General features: G+C 34.6%; 1 long non-coding RNA gene across 1 annotated transcript in view; it reads left to right on the top strand.

Annotated features, from left to right (window-relative positions):
- Nucleotides 1-12169: 12169 nt before the first annotated feature.
- Nucleotides 12170-19489, top strand: part of LOC111093171 — a 52595-nt gene continuing 45275 nt past the window's right edge. Inside the window, exon 1 of the long non-coding RNA XR_005380850.1 lies at nt 12170-12595. This is a non-coding gene — a long non-coding RNA (uncharacterized LOC111093171). The remainder of the gene's footprint in view (nt 12596-19489) is intronic.

The raw sequence follows: 19489 nt of genomic DNA, 5'->3' as shown, positions 1-19489 counted from the left end.
ATTGGGCACATAAATATTTACAATTGTTATGTCTTCGTGATATATTCATTTCAAGCTATACCATCAAGCTACAGTCATCAAAACAGGATGATATTGTCATTTTAAAAAAGAGAGAAATAGACTGATGGAGTAGAATTGAGAGCCCAGAAATAAACCCAAGCATAAATGTTCAACTAATATTTGACAAGGGAGCCAAGAATACTCGATGGAGAAGAAACAATCTTTTCAGTAAATGGTGCTGGGATAATTGGAGATTCTGATGTAAAAGAAGTGAAACTGAATCCAGATTTTTCATCACTCACAAAAACTTACTCAAATGGATTAAAGGCTTGAATATGAGACCTGAAACCATGAAAAGAAAACATAGGAATAAAGTTCCTTGACATGGGTCTTGGTAATACATTTTTAGATGCCATAACTACAGTACAAGCAACAAAATAAAAAATAAATGAGTGGGACTACATCAAACTAAAAAACTCCTGCATAGCAAAAGAAATTTCCACAAAGTGATAAGACAACCAATGGGATAGTAAAAATTTTGCAAAACATATATATGATAAGGGGTTAATATCCAAAATACATACAGAACTCATACACCTCAATAGCAAAAAATAAACAACCCAATTGAAAAATGGGCAAAGGACTTTCAACCGACATTTCTCAAAAAAAAAAAAAAAAAAAAAAAAAAAAGTACAAAGGCCAACAGGTACATGAAAATAATGCTCAACATCACTAGTCATCAGGGAAACGTAATTTTTTTTTCTTTCCAAAGCATTTTTACCGACATTGTCATATATTTTATTTTTATTTACATTATCAATCAGAACATATAGTTCTTATTTCTACATAAACACTTGACTTTCTAATAAAAAATAATATCTTTTTACATTACTTCCTTAAGTTTTTTTTTAAATTTTTTTTATTGAAGTTCAATTTGCCAACATATAGCATAACACCCAGTGCTCATCCTGCCAAGTGCAAGGGAAACATAAATTAAAACCACAGGCAGCCCGAGTGGCTCAGCGGTGTAGTGCCATCTTCAGCCCAGAGCATGATCCTGGAGACCCTGGATCGAGTCCCATGTCGGGCTTCCTGCTTGGAGCCTGCTTCTCCCTCTACCTGTGTCTCTGCCTTTCTCTCTCTGTCTCATGAATAAATAAACAAAATCTTTAAAAAAAAAACCCACAATAAGACATCACTTCATCCCTGTTAGAATGGCCATCAACAAAAAGACAAGAGATAACAAATGCTGGTATGGATATGGAGAAAAGGGAACCCTTACATGCTGTTAGTGTACAAGGAATATAAACTGGTGCAGTCCCTGTGGAAAACAGTATGAGGGTTCTTGAAGAAAATAAATATAGAACTACCCTACAATCAGCAATTCCATTTTTGGGAATATTATCCAAAGGCAATGAAAAAAATTAACTGTAAAAAATGTCTGCACCTCCATGTTCACAGCAACATTATTCATAATAGCTAAGACATGGAAACAACCTACATGTCCACTGATGGATGAATGGGTGAAGTTATGGTGTATATATATATAAATATAAATATTTATACACACAGTGGAATACTGTTCAGCTACAAAAAATGAGGAAAAATTGCCATTTGCAACAACATGAATAGAACTTGAAGACGTCATGCTAAGTGAGATGAGTCAGTCAGAAAAGACAAATACTGTATGATTTCCATTTTATGTGGAATCTAGAAACAAAACAAAAATCCCAAAGTCATGGAAAAAGAGCTCAAACTTGTGGTTACTAGAGGCAGAGGATGGGAGAGGGGAAATGGGAGGAGAGTGATCAAAAGGTACACATTTCCAGTTACAGAAATAAGAACTAGAGGGGCGCCTGGGTGGCTCAGTCATTTAAGCTTCTGCCTCTGACTCAGGTCATAATCCTGGGGTCCCGGGATCAAGCCCAGAGCAGGGCTCCCTTTCAGCAGAGAGTCTTTTGCTTCTCCCTCTCCCCCTGCTCCTCCTTCTGTTCGTGCTCTCCCTCTCTCTCTCCCCCCCTTCAAATAAATAAATAAAATTTTTAAAAAGAAAGACTAGGGATATAATGTAAACCATGATGACTAGAGGTAACAGGGCTGTTTGATATAAAGGAATATTGTTAAGAAAGTAAATCCTAAAAGCGCTCATCACAAGGAGAAAATGTTTTTCCTTTTTCTTTTTATTTTTATTGTATCTACACGAGAGGATGAATGTTAGCCAAACGTATTGTGGTAATCATTTCACAACATATGTAAATCAAACCATCATGCTGTATGCCTTCAACTTATACAGTGATGTATGTCAATTGTTTCTCAATAAAACAAAAGCAAAAAAAAAAAAAAAACCACAGAGGTTTTCCCATTGCATTACAGATAAAAGGCTAAGCCAGAATTAATACCCAGGGGGGAAAAATCACAAACATTAAACAATTCATTTTCACTGTCTTTCTTTTATAATTCTCATTGGTTTGGGTTACACAGGGAGAAAAAAAATGCCCCAAAGAGTATTTAAAAGGAATTGACTCCCAGTTTCCATTCTCTACAACCAGACAGCAGAATCCCCATTAATGTATTAATTGGTTATCAAATTACTGGTGGAGGGTCAAATTAGGCTATTTAATTTATAGTAGGAAATAAAATTCCTCTCTCCTTTCCCACAGAATCCAGCCATCATCCTGCCCAGTCTCTCCCCATCTGGCTCAAACCACTCTCTGCTTTTCACAGAGAGCAGCTTAACAGCTTAACAACAGGACTTTATACAGTTATAAATAAATAATCCAGGTTCTCATTCCTAAAATGGAACGCAGAGCACAGAGCTGGTTTAGAAGTTGGCATCGTGCGTCCTGCGTATGTGAAGCATCAGCACTGATTAGCACGGACAGGAGATCGGAAAACCATGAAGCACTTTTGAAACCTTGATAGGAAGTGACTCTCTCTGGATGCAGATTTATTGATACTGACAACATTGTTTTTTTCTCAATTTTTTAAAAAAGTGAAAGTACCTTCACATGGAAAAATACAGAAACCAAATGAATAATGAAAAAACAACAGCTCAGTAGAACTAAATGTCCCAGCGCCTGAAAGAACATGTGTGTGTGGTTGCAGGGTGGGGAGAGAGAAAAAGGAAGAGAAAAAAAAAAAAAAAAAGAAGAGGGGAGTAGGGAGGAAGGAAGGAAAGGTTAAATACAAAATGCTTTCAGCAGAGCTTTAAAAAAATAAATATCCTATACAATTTTCAAGTGTTTGCAGAATCCTGGTCCTTGGTCTCATCTATTTCTTTAAAATGTAGGCCTATGCTATTGAGCAATATTAGCCTGAAACCTGGGATCTTGAGAAACACCATTTCACAGTGACTTTATATATTCATACTGGCTAAGGAAACAGATTGATGTAAAAGTGAATCCCCTCCAAAAAAGAAAGATAGATAGTAAAAAAAGAAAAGAAAAAAATAGCCTAAAACACATAGCTATCTCCTCAAATGTCAGTCTCTTGAATTGTTTTTGTTTTTGTTGTTGTTAAGAAAAATGAGAGAGCTTTTACCAAGTCTTCCCAAATTTATTTGTGGTTAAGTAAAAAATTGAGTCACTGAATGGCTGAATTACAAGAAAATCCCAGGACTGTAATTCAATCTTCCTCAATATCATCAAACACTCTCTTTACTGACACCACAGGGGAGAGAACTCGAAATCACACTCAACATTGGAAGTGATGATATTTAGTACAGGGCAGGGAGGCTGTCCTGTCTCATTCCAAGGCTCTGTTGCCAGAGAAAGATTCTCACCTTTGGGTGCAAGATGGTAAGGGGTCTCACAAGCCTGAGAGTGTGCTCTTTCTGGACTCTACTTCAGACTCCTTAAATAGGCTTTCTGTGCCAGATAAGGTTTTCTTTCATTCTTTATGACTGCTTTGTCTCAGTAAACACACTCAGAACAAGCAGACCCTCAAATACATCCTTCCCTAGGGATAAAACTCCCAAGTTAACCCCATCCTAATCAATGCAGTACACAGCATAGACCATTTAAGGAGCTAAACACAGTCTTGGAATCACCATGTTTAATGCGACATCTGAAACCAATCAGGGGAGGGTGGAGGGCCATTCAGTTACTGCAGAAAGGATGACATTGCTGGTTGGAGTCTTTGACCCAAGAATGGCCATGGCCATCTGCATAGTACAAACCTTAAGGACAAATAAACAGATAAAAAATATATGGACATGAAAAACAATAGAAGTATGCCATTTCCTACTCTTCTCCCCCAGCATATGGGAAATTTCCTTTGAAATTTCTTATGGGTGCAGATTGAGTTCCCAGAGCATGGTGGGTACACAATCACTATTGATGGTCATTTCCATGGCTTATCATGGAATGTGAGGTTGCCATGGGAGGGAATATACCATTTAAAAAAGCTTCAAGTGATCAGAAGTAGTATTCTTCAGGATGTCAGCAAAATATTGAAATGGTGAGAGAATAGCATTATAGAAGACAAGCAGTATTTTCTAAAAAATGAAATCTCAATGCAATGAAAATGGCTTAGCAGGTGCTGCCAAAGCAACACATTAAGAAGTGATATGAGATGTTTGAAGGTATAACGCTTGTTAAATTTTTTATATCTCTTATAAAATTTGAGGGAGTTATTGGTCTTGAAGGGGTCCCTGGGCAAGGAGAGAGAATGTAGTTTAATTCAGTGTCCAGAATATCTGGGAAACTGCTTTCCATTCTTGAAAGAATAAACAAGCTGGTTGACATATAAGCCAGGGGACTCTGGTGGCCTGCTCTCCTCATTCATAGCATCTTGACCAGATCCTGAGCTCACTGCCAAGGCCAATATTGTTCTTGTTAGAACCTGAAGATTCTAAGATTCTAAGAACCAGCTCTTGGGTTCTGCAATACTTGATTCTGTTTAACCTCTTTGATACAAATAGAAAGCATTCACAGGCTTGCTGGGGACAGCAGCTTGGAGGACACAGAGAGACTTTGGCACAGATGGATGGATAACATCATAATGATAGGGCTAAGCCTAGCTTTTACAAAATGGGAAACTGAAAGATCCCATGATGCCTGTCCACCTCATCCTTCAACCTCCTACAACCTACATAAAATAGGCTGGGATCAAGCTAAGCATTGAGGGATATAAAGAAAATTACTTTGTTCTCTGAGTTCTGTTCCCTCATCTACAAAACCTGAAAAAAAAATACCTGCCTCATATGGATATTCAAAGAATTAATAAAATAAAGGCATGAAAATATCCTAGTGTTATGCTTGCACATGGAGAGGTGGCCAGCTTTCACTCACCTCTCTCACCTCAAAACAGAGCCCTTATTTAGAAAGAGAAAGAACAAAGCTTGCTATCTATTCAGAGCAAGTCTCTGGTACTTCTCAGAAAATGAATTTGGTGAGTGTGATTTTTTTTAAACTTACTGGATAACAATACAAATTTATAAAAGATAAGAAAAGCTCTGCACCACCAGGGGCAATTTAATACTCAATTTCAAAGACAACGTGAGTTTGGAACTTTGAAGACGAGAAACTGGTGATACATAATTTAATCTAGTTCTCAAGTGCTTACATTTTAATTTGAATTGTTTAAACACCACTCATGAGACTACAGGGACTTTAAACCATATCACAAATCACAGAATGAAGCACTTTATTTTTCAGGCAAGTTTATTAAAGGTAGGCAGTTGAATGACAAGGAACTAGAGTAATCATGAAAACATTTTTTCGTGATGAAGATGGATGGTGGTTCGCTTGCCTAAATAATACAGTTAGATAGGCAGTTTATATTTTTTAGGAAGATATCATATCTGGCATGTTCCTCCCTCTTCAGATAAACCAGTTTCTGATTTAGAGAGAGCTTTGAAAGTTATCTTATGGTGTGTTTGGAGGTTAAAAACAGAAGTTTAGATTTATCATAAGAAATGTCTAAGATAACTGTTTAGTAAAATAATTTATTAAAGGAGAAAACAAACATGTAATCATCAATTTGGTCTCCAGGTAGAAGTATCTCAGAGAGAAGCTAATTTGATTAATTCAAATTAAGTGTGAAGCCATTTATGTAAAAAGACACAGATACATGTGACAAAACACTTAAATTTTACATGCACATAGATATATAAATGCTAAGGAAATAGAGATTATGAAAGAAATATATCAGAGCCTGATAGCTTTGGAAGACACTGGCACTTGGTGTTGGGAAGGGAGGAGGACTATAGGGAAATAATGGCTGGACTCCATTGCGATGAGGTAAGGGTTTATATCTGAAAGCCAGGAATCAGTAAGGTTGCTTTTCCTGACTTCTAGGTATAAAATAAACAAACCAAAAAAATTTCAAATATCCTAACAAAGAAGTTAAGAAGCCTTCAGTTTATAAGTCAAAATTATATACAAAGCTGGAAAAAGCAGAGTCAGTATTGTACTATGAACCTACCTTACCTATTTAGTAAGAATGAGATTGTTTATATTGCAAAATATAAATAGTCTAATAAGCTAACAGTTTTTGATGAAGAAGAGTATCGGTAGAGTAGAATTTGCAAAATAGTGATGGATTTGTAACAAAGTTTGTTTTTCTAATCTGTAGTAATATAAGAACAATATAGGCAGTCTAGTGAGTTCTTCATAAATTTATTTCCTTAAAGGGCTGTTCTTCTATTTTCATTATAAAAGCTTTTTATAAAATGGATGGTGATAGAAGATGATCTATTTTTCCCCCTAATTGTCTTGCTTGATGAAATAGAAATTGAGCAAACTTTTATTAGTACTTTTATTAGCTGTCTGTGAACTAAGAATTGTTCCTGGTAGATTGATGTTTTATCATTATGCGAAGTCTCTCTTCAACTCTGGCAACGACACTACCCTAACCATCCACCCTGCTTGCATAGGATAGCTATATTAGTTTAGTGTTAGCTTACTATGTCTTTTCCCATTCTTTTCCTTTCAACCTTCCTGTATTCTTAATTTTAAGGTGTCTCTCTAGTAACAGCATATATTTGGATTTTTCTAAATCACTATGGCAGTACCTCTTTTCATTGGAATATTAATTATATTTACATTGGGTATTTTACTGAAATATTTGTGTTGAAATCTACATCATCCTGCTTGGTTTCTACTTTTCTATCTTCTTTGGTTCTCTTTTTTTCCTCTTCTGTGCTTCTTATAGAAAAATATCAAGAATTTTTGTTCCAATGTTCTCCTGTATTAGATATTGGTTATACTTTTTGTTTTTCCCACTTAAACTGTTACCATAGAGATCAGAACTTTCATCCTTGACTTATTAAAGATTAATATAAATTAGTACTTTTACGACATCCCAGATAATGAAAGATCTATTTTAAATCCATTTACCCTTTTGTGCTATTGTTTTCATGTAATTTATTTTACCTGTATGCCTTGGTTTGGCATCTCTTCCCCTCCCCCACACAGATCCTAGGACAAGAATCAGCATTCAGCGCTTATTCAGAAATTGATCCCAGAAGGAAAGTGATCAACTGGGGAAGGGAGAAAACTCAACCAAATATATCTTAATGATCAGGTCACAGTTCGGAAGCCTAATGTGTTCAGGGCTATACTACTACTTCAACCACTTATTACATTCTCAATTTCAATTAGTGTATTTTTCAGTACCAAAATGTGTATTTGATTTTTTTTTTATTAATCCGATTTCCTGACAAAATTCAGATGACAAGATGAAGAATTTTACCAGAACACTATAGCTTATTAAACCGTTATACTCCAGCCTATTTCTATTCCTGGTATTGGGACTATGTGTTGATCTGTTTTTGGTGTTCGTTCTTTCCTTTTTAATTTCATTTACGTGGTCCTGACATTGTGCGGCACTCTGGATTATGCTATCTTCCTCCACAGAAGATTTGCTTTTCTTCTGAGAATCAGAATAAATTCTGATCTCCTTCCCTCGGTCAAGGTTTTTGATCTATGTCAGAGCTGCTGTAGATCTCTGCTTGGATTCCTGAGGCATAGCCTTTCACAAGGATTGACTGGAATCCTGGGGTACTTTCTGTCCTAATGGGCCTTGAATCTCAAATTTTCTTTCCTCCTCCTCTGATTACTGAAACCATTGAAAACTCTGCTTAAATGTCAAACCGAAGGTTTCTGCCTGTCTTTTCGGTACTCACTTGATGTAGTTTAGGAATCAGAAAGTGCCAGGAGGCAGGGCTCTCTTTAAAGCATTTCTCTTTTCACCAAAAGCTTGGCCCCTTAAAACCTTGTTGCATAAAATTGTTTTCTTACTCATAAAAAAGCTATTTCCTTTTTTGCGTTTATCCAGTTTTTATTTATTTGTTTTTGATGGGATCATTGGTTTAAAGTGAGCTATTCTCTCACAGCCAGAAGCCAAGATTATTGTGTTAAGGTGGAAATTCTAATTTATTGTATGGTCTTAGTGAATAACCCTAGCAATAAATGTTGAGAGTCTCTGGAGATTTTTGTTTCCCCATAATTAGTAATGCCCTAAGTGCAGATGCCATATTTTTTATGAAGGTGGAAATAATAAGGATGAAAAGATGTATAGGCCTCGGCAACTTATGAGTGTAAAATCCACTCTTTTTTACCTCCCCCCCAAATTACTACAGTGCCCCAGGTGGTGATCTCTTTTAATGAATTAATTAATAACTTAATTATTTCAATGAAAGCTAAAGTTTTAAAACATATATTAATTTTTTGTTCCTCTGTGCTCAGAGCTGTTCTAAGCAGTAAGAGCTATAAATGTGGAAGGTGACAGTGAACAAAAAATAGATATATGATAAATAGTCCCTATTAACAGTGCTTTTATAGCTAAGTTGGTCAGAAAAGACTAACAAGTATAAGAAATCAGTGAACAAATAAATGGGAATTATATCACATTGATAATAAGTGAAAAGGAATAATAATGTAAAAAAGATTCACAGGGACACTATCTAATGAGGTGTTAGAGCCATTATTTGGTAAAGTTATTTGCAACCAAAATTTCTACTAAGATTAGTTAGTCTCATATATTTTATGATATCCTCAGAGGAAAATAGCGAATGTATGCAACATGTTTATTCTTATAATCCATCATAATTACCATTATAAGTCCTAGAATGAGAAACTGTACATGCATGTCCACACATAGAATATTCTAGTTAATGAAAAAGCTCTAGTAACAAATTCTCTTTTTAAGAGGTTACCATTCTCAAGCAAAGAACAGATTAGGAGCACTTACTAACAGTATTATTTAATTTTTATGCAAATACAATGTGAAGTGAGTTTATTCCTGATACTTTTCACAAAGAAACTGGACAATTTCTTGTGGTGATATTCTCTTTTGTTGTTTTGGCCAAAGATATCACAGGACTCAATTATCTTAAGTCATTTTTAAGATTACACACTTTCATTTTCATCTTTATTTATGATTTTTACTCCAAAAAAAACCACAATAATAATAATACATCAATGATATGCTTTTTAAAAAAAATCACAGTAAGAACATGAGATTTAAATAGTAGATACTTTGTAAAAAGTACCAGGTATTTCTATGATATAGCCATCATTTTAATATAAAAATCTCAGTTTATCCTGAAGCATAACTAGGTAGAAAAGCATTATAAATATCAGTTATACATGAAGGCATTGACAGCATTATGCTAAGAGCTATAGCAAAAAAAGTGAAATGGAATCTATTCATATGTGAATATATGTATATATAAACATACACCTATTACATAAAATACCACCGTGCTTTAAGAACCATAATAAAATGAATGGAGTACTGCTTTAAAGTCTAGTTAATGCAAGTAACAACCAGTTATAAGACCTAATGGAGAAAAATAAAACTTTAATAGTAGCAACATAATAGCTAACGTACTTAAGACGAACTTACTAGTAATGGACCATCTATAAGAAGAAAACCTTAAAATACTGAAAGACACAAAAGAAGATTTTCATTTAAACAAGTGGAAAGTTCTGCCATATTTTTGAAAAGAAAAAACCAACAACATAATGAAGTCGAATCTCCCAGTATCAATCTTATCAATTGGTTGGCCAAATATACACAAAAATTCTAGAAAAAAAAAACATAATAAATTGGACTGCTTTGTAATTTATTAAACCACATTATAAAGCTAACTATATGAAAACAGAGTGGTATGTGCCTATAACTAGATAAAACAGAATAGAAAATCCATCTAAGTCCATTAGTCATTTTTTTCATCTGATTAAGAAAGCACTTTAAGTTAAGTAATAAAAAATATGAGTTACTAAGTAAATTAAACTGAGTCAATAGTAAGTCATTCTGAAAAAAAAGTACATAAATTTGGATTCTTGCCTCACACAATAAATTCCAGGTGGATCAAAGAATTATAAATTAAAAATTAAGCATAAATTATTATTAGTGGGAAAAAACTCAAGCACACAGAATTATGTTATAATCTCAGAATGGTGAAGGCCTCTTAACCATTACACACAATTCTAGAAGGCTTGTAATAACATATTGGTAAATGTAACTAAATGAGATATAGTATTCCTGGCTGAAGAAAAAGCAAACAAAATCATAAGAAAATTGACAAATGGGGAAAAAATTTGCAACTTACATTACAAATTATAAGTTTTCCTAATGTGGAAACATTTCTACCAATTAATAAAATATTCTAAAACAGTTAAAAATTTGCAAAGCACATGAAAAATCAGATTACAGAAAATGAAATATAAATATTTGACTCCTAAACATGAAAAGACACTCAATCTCATTTATAGTTAGGAAAATACAAAATTATAATTTTGCACGATATGGTTTTCACTTATACATATCGGCAAATATTAAACAGTTTGATAACACAGAGGCACTTGCATACTTCTTACTAGAAGTATAAATTGGTACAACTATATGGAAGGCAATTTAGCACTAGTTAGGACAAGTTTCAAAAATGAGGCTTATCCTTTGCCCTTATTCATATTCTGCTATTGGGAATTTATTCTACATATGTATCCACACATGTTTAAAATAACGATGCTTAATTACTCATTGAATTACCTTTTGATATTGCAAAAATACTGAAATAAACTTGTTTTTGTCACTAAAGGAGTGGTTAAGATTATTGTCACATTTTTTTAATTCTTTAAAAAAAAAGATTTTATTTATTCATGAGAGACAGAGAGAGAGGGGCAGAGACACAGGCAGAGAGAAAAGTAGGCTCCATGCAGGGAGCCCAATGTGGACTCGATCCCCAGACTTCAGGATCACACTCGGGGCCAAAGGCAGGCACTAAACTGCTGAGCCACCCAAGCATCCCATCTAAGATACATTTTTAAAAGAATAAAGAAGATGAGAGTTCTGTTATCGGAAAACTACCTGTTTGGTGCTGAATTATGATCCTTCAAAATTCATATGTTGAAGTTCTAAACTCCAGTACCTCAGAATGTGACTGTATTAGGAGATAAGGCCTTTAAACGGGTTATTAAAGTAAAATGAAGTCATATGGGGGCCCTAATCCAATAAGGCTGCTATCCTTATAAGAAGAAAATAGGGCATAGACAAACCACACAGACCTAGGGGAAACCATGTGAGGATACGGTGAGAAGAGAAGCCCCTGCAAACCAAGAGAGGATTCAGAAGAAATCAAATCTGCCAACATTCTGATCTTAGACTTCTTCCTTCTAAAACTGTTGTTTACATGTCTGTTGCTTAAACTACGCTGCTTGTGGTGTTTTATTATGGCAACATGAGCAGACTAATACCATGTTGACTAATACACTACCATTTGTGTAAAAACAATCTATATGTATGTATACATGTATTTACTTGTATAGAAAATATCTTGAAGGGTAGACAAGCTGGTTTCAGTGTCTTCTGTGAGAAAACTAACTGTGCTGTCAATGAAAAGGTGTGGGAGAGATTTCTGGAAAGAGGAAAGGAACCCAAAGAAAAGTTTGAGTAGTAACACCTCTCCATTTAATTAGCATGTTACTTGGAGGAAAATCATTTAGCCATACAGTGCCTCCATGAGACATCTGTATAATAGGGTGTGATATGACCACTAACTGATCTCCTAGCTCTACAAATGAGCACATAATTAATGTTATATCATTTGAGAAGTTTTTACCCAAATTAGGAAAAAGTGATGACTGAGGAAAAATAAATATGTGAACAGTTAGTATCTAACCAAAGGATTAGTAGTAGTATGTATCATGAAAGACTGAAGTTCAGAAGAAACTGAGGATGAAAACATGGGTTAGTTCCAACTTGAGCAAGGAAAAATACTGAGAAATAATCCCATTGATTATGGGCAGATGGTATAAAGTTAGCAAAAGAGAGAAAGGAAATAGGAATCCCCTATTTTATTTCTGTCCTCCCTGTCAAAAAGAATGATCTTCAGCCTGCAAAGAGTGGAAAATATATTGGGTACGGGGAAATTGAAACTGAAAGATAAGTGAACAGATTGTAAGAGAGTATCCAGCTTCTCAAAATGAATCCACTTTTCTGGACCCAGATGAACTGTTCCAAGGTACTGAGAGAACTTGTCGGAGAGAGCCCTTGGCTACCATCAATAATCATTAAGGAGATAGTAGAGAAGAATAAATGTTATCCTGGTTTTAAAAAGTTTCAGAATGTGCCTTCAACAAACCACGTAAGTGTCTTCTTTCTCCTCTTATTCTTTATTTCTAAAACTTTTTATGTGGTTATAGAATGAAGGCAAGTCTCTGGAGCAAATGGTTAATTATTTCAGATACAAGCTTGTAGAAAGGAAATTCATAATCCCTAGAAACCAGACTAGGTACACACAAAGAATAAATAAATCATGGCGGACCGACTGCTTTTTTTGTCCTTGCAAATTATTTTTCTCATATCTCTATCATGGCCCATGTGATGTTGTGAAGTATTTGCTTACATACGTGTGTCCCTAAATATACTGTGAGTTCTTCAGGATATGGATGATGTTCTATTTTAGGTTCTGAGCTTTTAACATCCTAGTAATTTTTTTGGAGGCTTAGGAGCAATATCAGCTGTAAGCAGAGTACTTGTGGGTTTCATCAAGGCATTTGACAAAATTTCTAACATCTGTGATGTGTGGTCACAGTGAAGAAAATCTCTACAAATAATATTCATTGCCTGTTGAATTGCATTATGCAAGGATTGCTGGTGAATGGATATTAACTAGGGGGAGGTCTCTATTTACTCACTTTGAACCCTTATCTTCAGTTCAGCTTTGTTTGGAATCAAAGAAGTCATAGATACACTCAGAAAATTTATGAATCATATATACGTTATTGAGTATGGTACTGTGCCAGGCTTGTATCAAGGATAAAACAGTGGGGAGGGGCAGGGAGTGCTTAGTCCTTGCCATTGGAGAACTTGTAGCATGAGAGAAGGAACAGATAAATATATTTAAGTACAAGATTGGCAGAGGAAACTGCAAAGTTTTTCTATAGAATGAGTTTAATGTTGGCAATCTGGCTGAAGGTGGTGCCTACAAGGCTTGTCTGGAAGCTGTATTTGCACAGTAAGGATTGATTTTACTTAACTATATATTTACTTGAGGATGTTTTGGGTGAGGACTATTCTGGAAGATTATGAAAATGTGGGTTGAGGATGAAGCTTCTAGACAGTTCTATGACAGAGAAAGTACAGAGAGCTATGGGGTTACATAGTAGTAGAATCTCACTCAATCCATATCCGAGAGGCATATGACTTAATTTAGTGGAAACATTGTTCTGCCTGCATCATGAAAATAAGTAAGAGGAATTAGTGGAGAAAAAGACAAATGTTGCAGATAGAAAGAGTAATACCCACCAAGTTATAGAGACAGGATCACTACATCTTAGAATATCTAGAAATGTGGTATGATTAGAATGCAGACTGAAATTGAGGGAGTATAACATGATGAGCCAGGATTAATAGCCTTGTTTGCAAAGCTACAGTCTGTATTTATCCTTAGAATGATGGAAGCAAATGTAGGTTTTTAACCCTAGAGTATAACATACTCACTGTGTTTTCAGAAAGGTTCTTTGGGCTGAAAAACAGATTGGAGATGCTGCAAATGGAATCAGGGAGCCCACTTAAAAAGATGTTACAGGAGCAGGAGGTATTGGTGGCTTTCCTGGGGAAGTGGAGGAGTAGAGGAATCATGACCTTACCAGACATGGTAGCATTGATGGAAATGTGGAATCTATTGCCTGGGTTGCATGGAGTCAAGAGGAAGAGTCATATTAAATTGCAATGTTTCCAGCTTGGGCCTCTATGACATTCACTAAGTCAGGACACAGGATGAAAAGTATGCTTGGAATTTAAAGGGTAGATGAAGATTTGTTGTGGTAAATGGTGAGCAGAAGAGACACTACAATAAAGATACTGATGTGTTCTCTCTTTACCTTGGGAAAATACAATAAATAAAAACTTATTGGTACTGAAAAAAAAATACTGATGTGTTTATTGCAGCATTATTTTCAATGGCCAAGATATGGAAGTAACCTTAGTACCCATCTATTGATGAATAGATTAAAAATATGATACACACATACACACACAATGGACTATTACTTAGCCTTAAAAAAGAATGAGATCTTGCCATTTGTGACAACAAAGATGGACCTGGAGTGTATTATACTAAATGAAGTAAGTCAGACAGAGAAAGACAAATACTATGTGGTTTCACTCATATGTGGAATTTAAGAAACAAAACAAATGAAAACAAAGAAAAAAGAGACAAACAATAAAACAGACTCTTGAAGACAGAACAAACTGGTGGTTGCCAGAGGAGAGGTAGAGGAGGGGATGAAAGAAACAGATGAAGAAGATTAAGAGGACACTTATGTCGAGCACCAAGAAATGTATAAAATTGTTGCATTACTATATTGTACACCTGAAACTAATATAACACTAGATGTTAACTATACTTGAATAAAAAAAGATAATTATATGATAATCAACAGCATATAGATCAGATTATTATTATTATTATTATTTATTATTATTATTATTATTATTATTAATTTGTCCTCCTTGGCTTTAAGAACTTAATGAATGCTGTGGTGTAAAACAAACATATGCAGAGCAATGTTTATGACCTCCCCTAAAGCCCTTCTTTGGATTCTAGATTAAGAACCTTTGTTAGGGATCCCTGGGTGGTTTAGCAGTTTAGTGCCTGGCTTCAGCCCAGGGCGTGATCCTGGAGTCCCCGGATCGAGTCCCACATCAGGCTCCCTGCATGGAGCCTGCTTCTCCCTCTGCCTGTGTCCCTGCCTCTCTCTCTCTCTCTCTCTCTCTCTCTGTCTCATGAATAAACAAAATCTTTAAAAAAAAAAAAGAACACTTGTTAAAGGAATGAATAGGATCCCCTAGAAGGTATGTATATGTTGAAATGGAACAAGTATTATCATGGGACCCTGAGGAATAATCGGCAGAGAATAATAAACTTACAAGATGACTAAGGAAGAGAAGTCAGAGAGTAAAGAGTAAAATCAGGAATGTGTGTCATGGAAACCAACTGAAAATATTTTAAGTATGAGGAACTTGCTAGCTGTTGTAAAAGATAGATTTGCCAATACATAGAACAAATGTGGGTATATAAATATTTCAAGCAATGAAGAGTGATACAACAAATCCAATAAGAAGAAATGTAAGTATTATTAAATAGAAAATCTTAGACTTGGGTCCAAAATGCCAGCTGAAAGATGATAGAAAAGCAACATTTTTATTTAACTGAAATTCATGAAAAGCTTTAGGACTGGTACTATCAATAGAATAATCATTGTTTACAGTAATGTAGGTAGATTGGGAAGAATAAGTAATTGTCCCATTCTTAATACTAAGTAGCATTAAATAGTTTAAGATCTTCCTTTGTAAAACCTAGATCAGTTAGAAATATTGGTGTCTTTAAAACTATGATTCATCAATTCAGGTAAGAATCCTAGTAATTACTTGTGCCTAGAAATGGCTGCTCCTGAAATCAGCATGTTCGTCAACATTGTGGAAGGAGTTTAAGCAGAAGTTAGATGATCAACGTCTGCAATATTAAGGAGACTAATCAGACAGTAATTAGAGGTTGGGGCTGGATGACCTTTAAGTTTTATTCTAATTCTACTATTTTAAGATTTGAAGATTTCTACTAAGCTTTTAAAATATAAGCCTAAGTAAATCTAAAGAAAACTATGTGTTCTCCCAGTCATTTTATTACTATATACATTATATCATTATAATACATTTTATCATTGTAGACTCTAGGTTTAGTCTTTTCTGGACTGTAGTGATTTTATATCCCCAACAAACTTTACATAAGAAGTTATGTTGTGAGCCTTCAAGTTTTAAATTTTCTTTAAAGGTTAATCATTTGGATGTTATAAAATAAAAAAGTAATTGCTAAAGCCGTTGTTCATTATGCAAAAAAAAAAAAATAAGTAGTGAGTATATCAGGTTGTCCCCAGAACATACAGGTCACAGAGAGGTGCTTATAATTAAAGTAATATTTAAAAACAAACAAACAACTGTCCACTTCCAGAATTATATGATACCAGTGATTTTCATCAAACTCTTAATACTTTAACTTGATTGTTGCTTTGAAAAACTTAATGAAAATGGAGACACAATTTTCTAATAAAGAAAAAGGAAAGTTTCTATAAAAGCTGAGGCAAACAATTTATTGAACGGTAATAATGCCAAGAACTTTTTTTCCCTTCTTTTCAGACAGTATTATAACACCACTGAGAAAAGTGGTTGGAAAATAAAAATAAATAAGCGTTTAATCAAAAGACAGAATTTGTACAAGGCTATCTGTATTTTATGTGTGATGTTATTCATACATATTTGTAGAAAGCATGTTCCCATCCTGTCTCTTCCCCCCAGTTGCTGGAGAAAGAAAGGCTGTACCTGCATTGGAACTTGCCTCAGAATGTCTACCCACAAGATCCTATTCCAGCCAGCTTCTAGTGCCTTATGATTTTGCCAAGAAATAAGGGAAAAAAGATTCCTAAGATGGCTCTTTCAGTGCAGCAAAGAGAAGGAGAGGCTGTATGTTTTCTATGGCCCTATGTAATTCAGATCCAAGATGACTCATACCTCTTAAGTGAGAATAAGCTTAAAAAATTAGCCCATTTTCCTCTCCTTCAGGCTTAGTGTCCCCATCAGCCAAACCAAGCAAAGAGTTCACTTTGAAAGAAATGTCGCAGCAGACAGCAAAGCTTGACAACAAAGGACTCGTTTGTGAAGAGATTATCACCAAGGCAGCTTGTGGTTATGATTTTGGGCAAAATAGATTCATAGGAGTCATAGTTCTTTTAAACACATTTTTGTACTTGGACATATGAAAATTGGTATCAGTCTCATGCCAAAGAAAGTATATGCAGAAGATCTTCAAATAAACTCATCGATGTGCAAGTAATTAAATATAAATATCATAAACTGTAATTAATATCATTATCACTAAAAAATGATGTTTTATATATACAAAGGCATGTGTTACATGAAGCATGCAGACAGTGGTCTATAATACCATTCTAACTAAAAGGAATAGGTTCTGCAGATCAATGGGTAATCCCAAGACTGGGCATAAAACACCTTTTGATTTCAGAAAGTAAAGAAGTGCTTAAAAAATGATAAGGGTATATGACAAAGACATGAGTCAGGTAGAAGAGGCTCCCACTGCCCAAATACAGGAAAATTTGAGCACCAAAATAATCAAGAACAGTAAAGAATGCTAAACCATTGGAAAAAAGAAGAAACTATTAGTTCATACCAGTAACAAAAAGATTATTGATGAGTAGATAATAGATGAATAAATTAATGATAGATCAGATAGATGATAGATAGGTAGATAGATAGTAGATAGCAGACAAATAATGGTAAGAGAGTCAAAAAACTAAATGTAGAAGGAGAAAACTTAAAAAATCATGATTTTGTATCCATCATAGTAAAAATTGGATCAAGCAGGATGATCAATGTCAGAGGAAATTTATATGAAAAGCGGGATATTTACATAGTCATAAGGAATCTCCCCACAGATTGTTGATTGATAATAATATGGTGCAGGGATTGGACAACATATTGGCTGAATGATCAAAATTAACATCACCACTGAGAGGCAGATGGACATTGTGTGCCTCCAGATGTGATAACGCTGAGACAGGCACAACATCACTTACACATCATTCTAGCCATGATCCTAAGAAAACATTGACAAAATCAAAATAAGAAATGGTTTATTTAAAAATAAAACAAGTTTATTTTTCAAAAATGTTAATGTTGAAGGAAAAAAGAGACACAGTGGAAATATTCCAGATTAAAGGAAACTGAAGAAACATAACTGATCCTAAAGAGGACTGTGTAAGAAGGGAACAACATATTATTAAGCATACTTTTGGGTCAACTGGCAAAATTGGAATACAAACAGTAGATTATACAGAGGTATCCTATCAAATTCATCCTTCTACTGTGGTTAGGTAACAGAATCTCTGTGTTCTTAGGAAATATCCATTGAAGTCTTTAAAAGTAAGGTATAAACAGCTTATTTTCAATTAATTCAGAAAATAAAACACACATGATGAAGCAAAAGGGGTAAGTTAATAATATTTTGGGTACATGTTGAATCTGAGTAAAAGGTACTTTGGGAGTTCTTTATACTGTTGATATTTTTGCATTTTTGTACTGCACTTATTTTTTACAAATTTTCTAGAAGTATAAATTTATTTTTAAATTAAAGGTTATTTTTTTTAAAGTTCATGCTAGATCTTTGAAGATAAAGTTGGTACAATATGTAGTCCTGTCATCCTGGAATCCAAATCCTAATTGGGGTGGAGGATCCAACGCATGTATGAAAAACTAATCCTGAGGATCGTACATGACAAAGAATTTCCATAAAATACTTTTCTTTTTGCCTTTTTGAGTGCAAACTCCTTTTGATGCTGTAAGCTTTCAAAATAAAATCGATATCATCACTTTGATGGTATTTTAGTGTCTTTCCATTAAATGGTTTTAGAGTTAATTTGATTGACCCTGATGTTAAAGTACACTAAAAAAAAAAAATATCAAACTCAAAGAAATGCCTCACTTCGATGATAGTCTCAGGTATTCACAATGTAGTGTTGTATTTTTTTAGAATTGAGAGCATAAATGTGGAAAATCCCAAAACTATTCCTCACCAAAGCTAAATGTGGAAAGTGGAGGATGGGAACCAGCAGACATCAGCCCATGTATTGATTAGGTTGCAAAGACCAAATTTTAACTTACTCAGCAGCCATACTTTATTTTGAAGACTTTCATGTTATTATGGTGGTCATGCACATGTGCATGACCACCATAATGAATTCAGGGGCATAAATGATGTGTGATAACAAAATACAAACATCCACCAACACAGAATTGTGAAAGACGAGTGACTTCAAAGCAGTCAGTAGTCCTATGGAACAACACTGAAAAAAAGAAAAGATATGCAGCAAACTCCTCTGCATGGAGTCTTTTACCACCTAGCTCTTTTTTTTCTCCACTACTACTGGGGTCACCATTCAGGATGACTTCCACATCAGGACAACCC

The sequence above is a fragment of the Canis lupus genome, chromosome 29 (assembly GCF_011100685.1).
Source record: "Canis lupus familiaris isolate Mischka breed German Shepherd chromosome 29, alternate assembly UU_Cfam_GSD_1.0, whole genome shotgun sequence".
NCBI lineage: Eukaryota > Metazoa > Chordata > Mammalia > Carnivora > Canidae > Canis > Canis lupus.
This window is presented reverse-complemented; position numbering and strand designations above follow the sequence as displayed.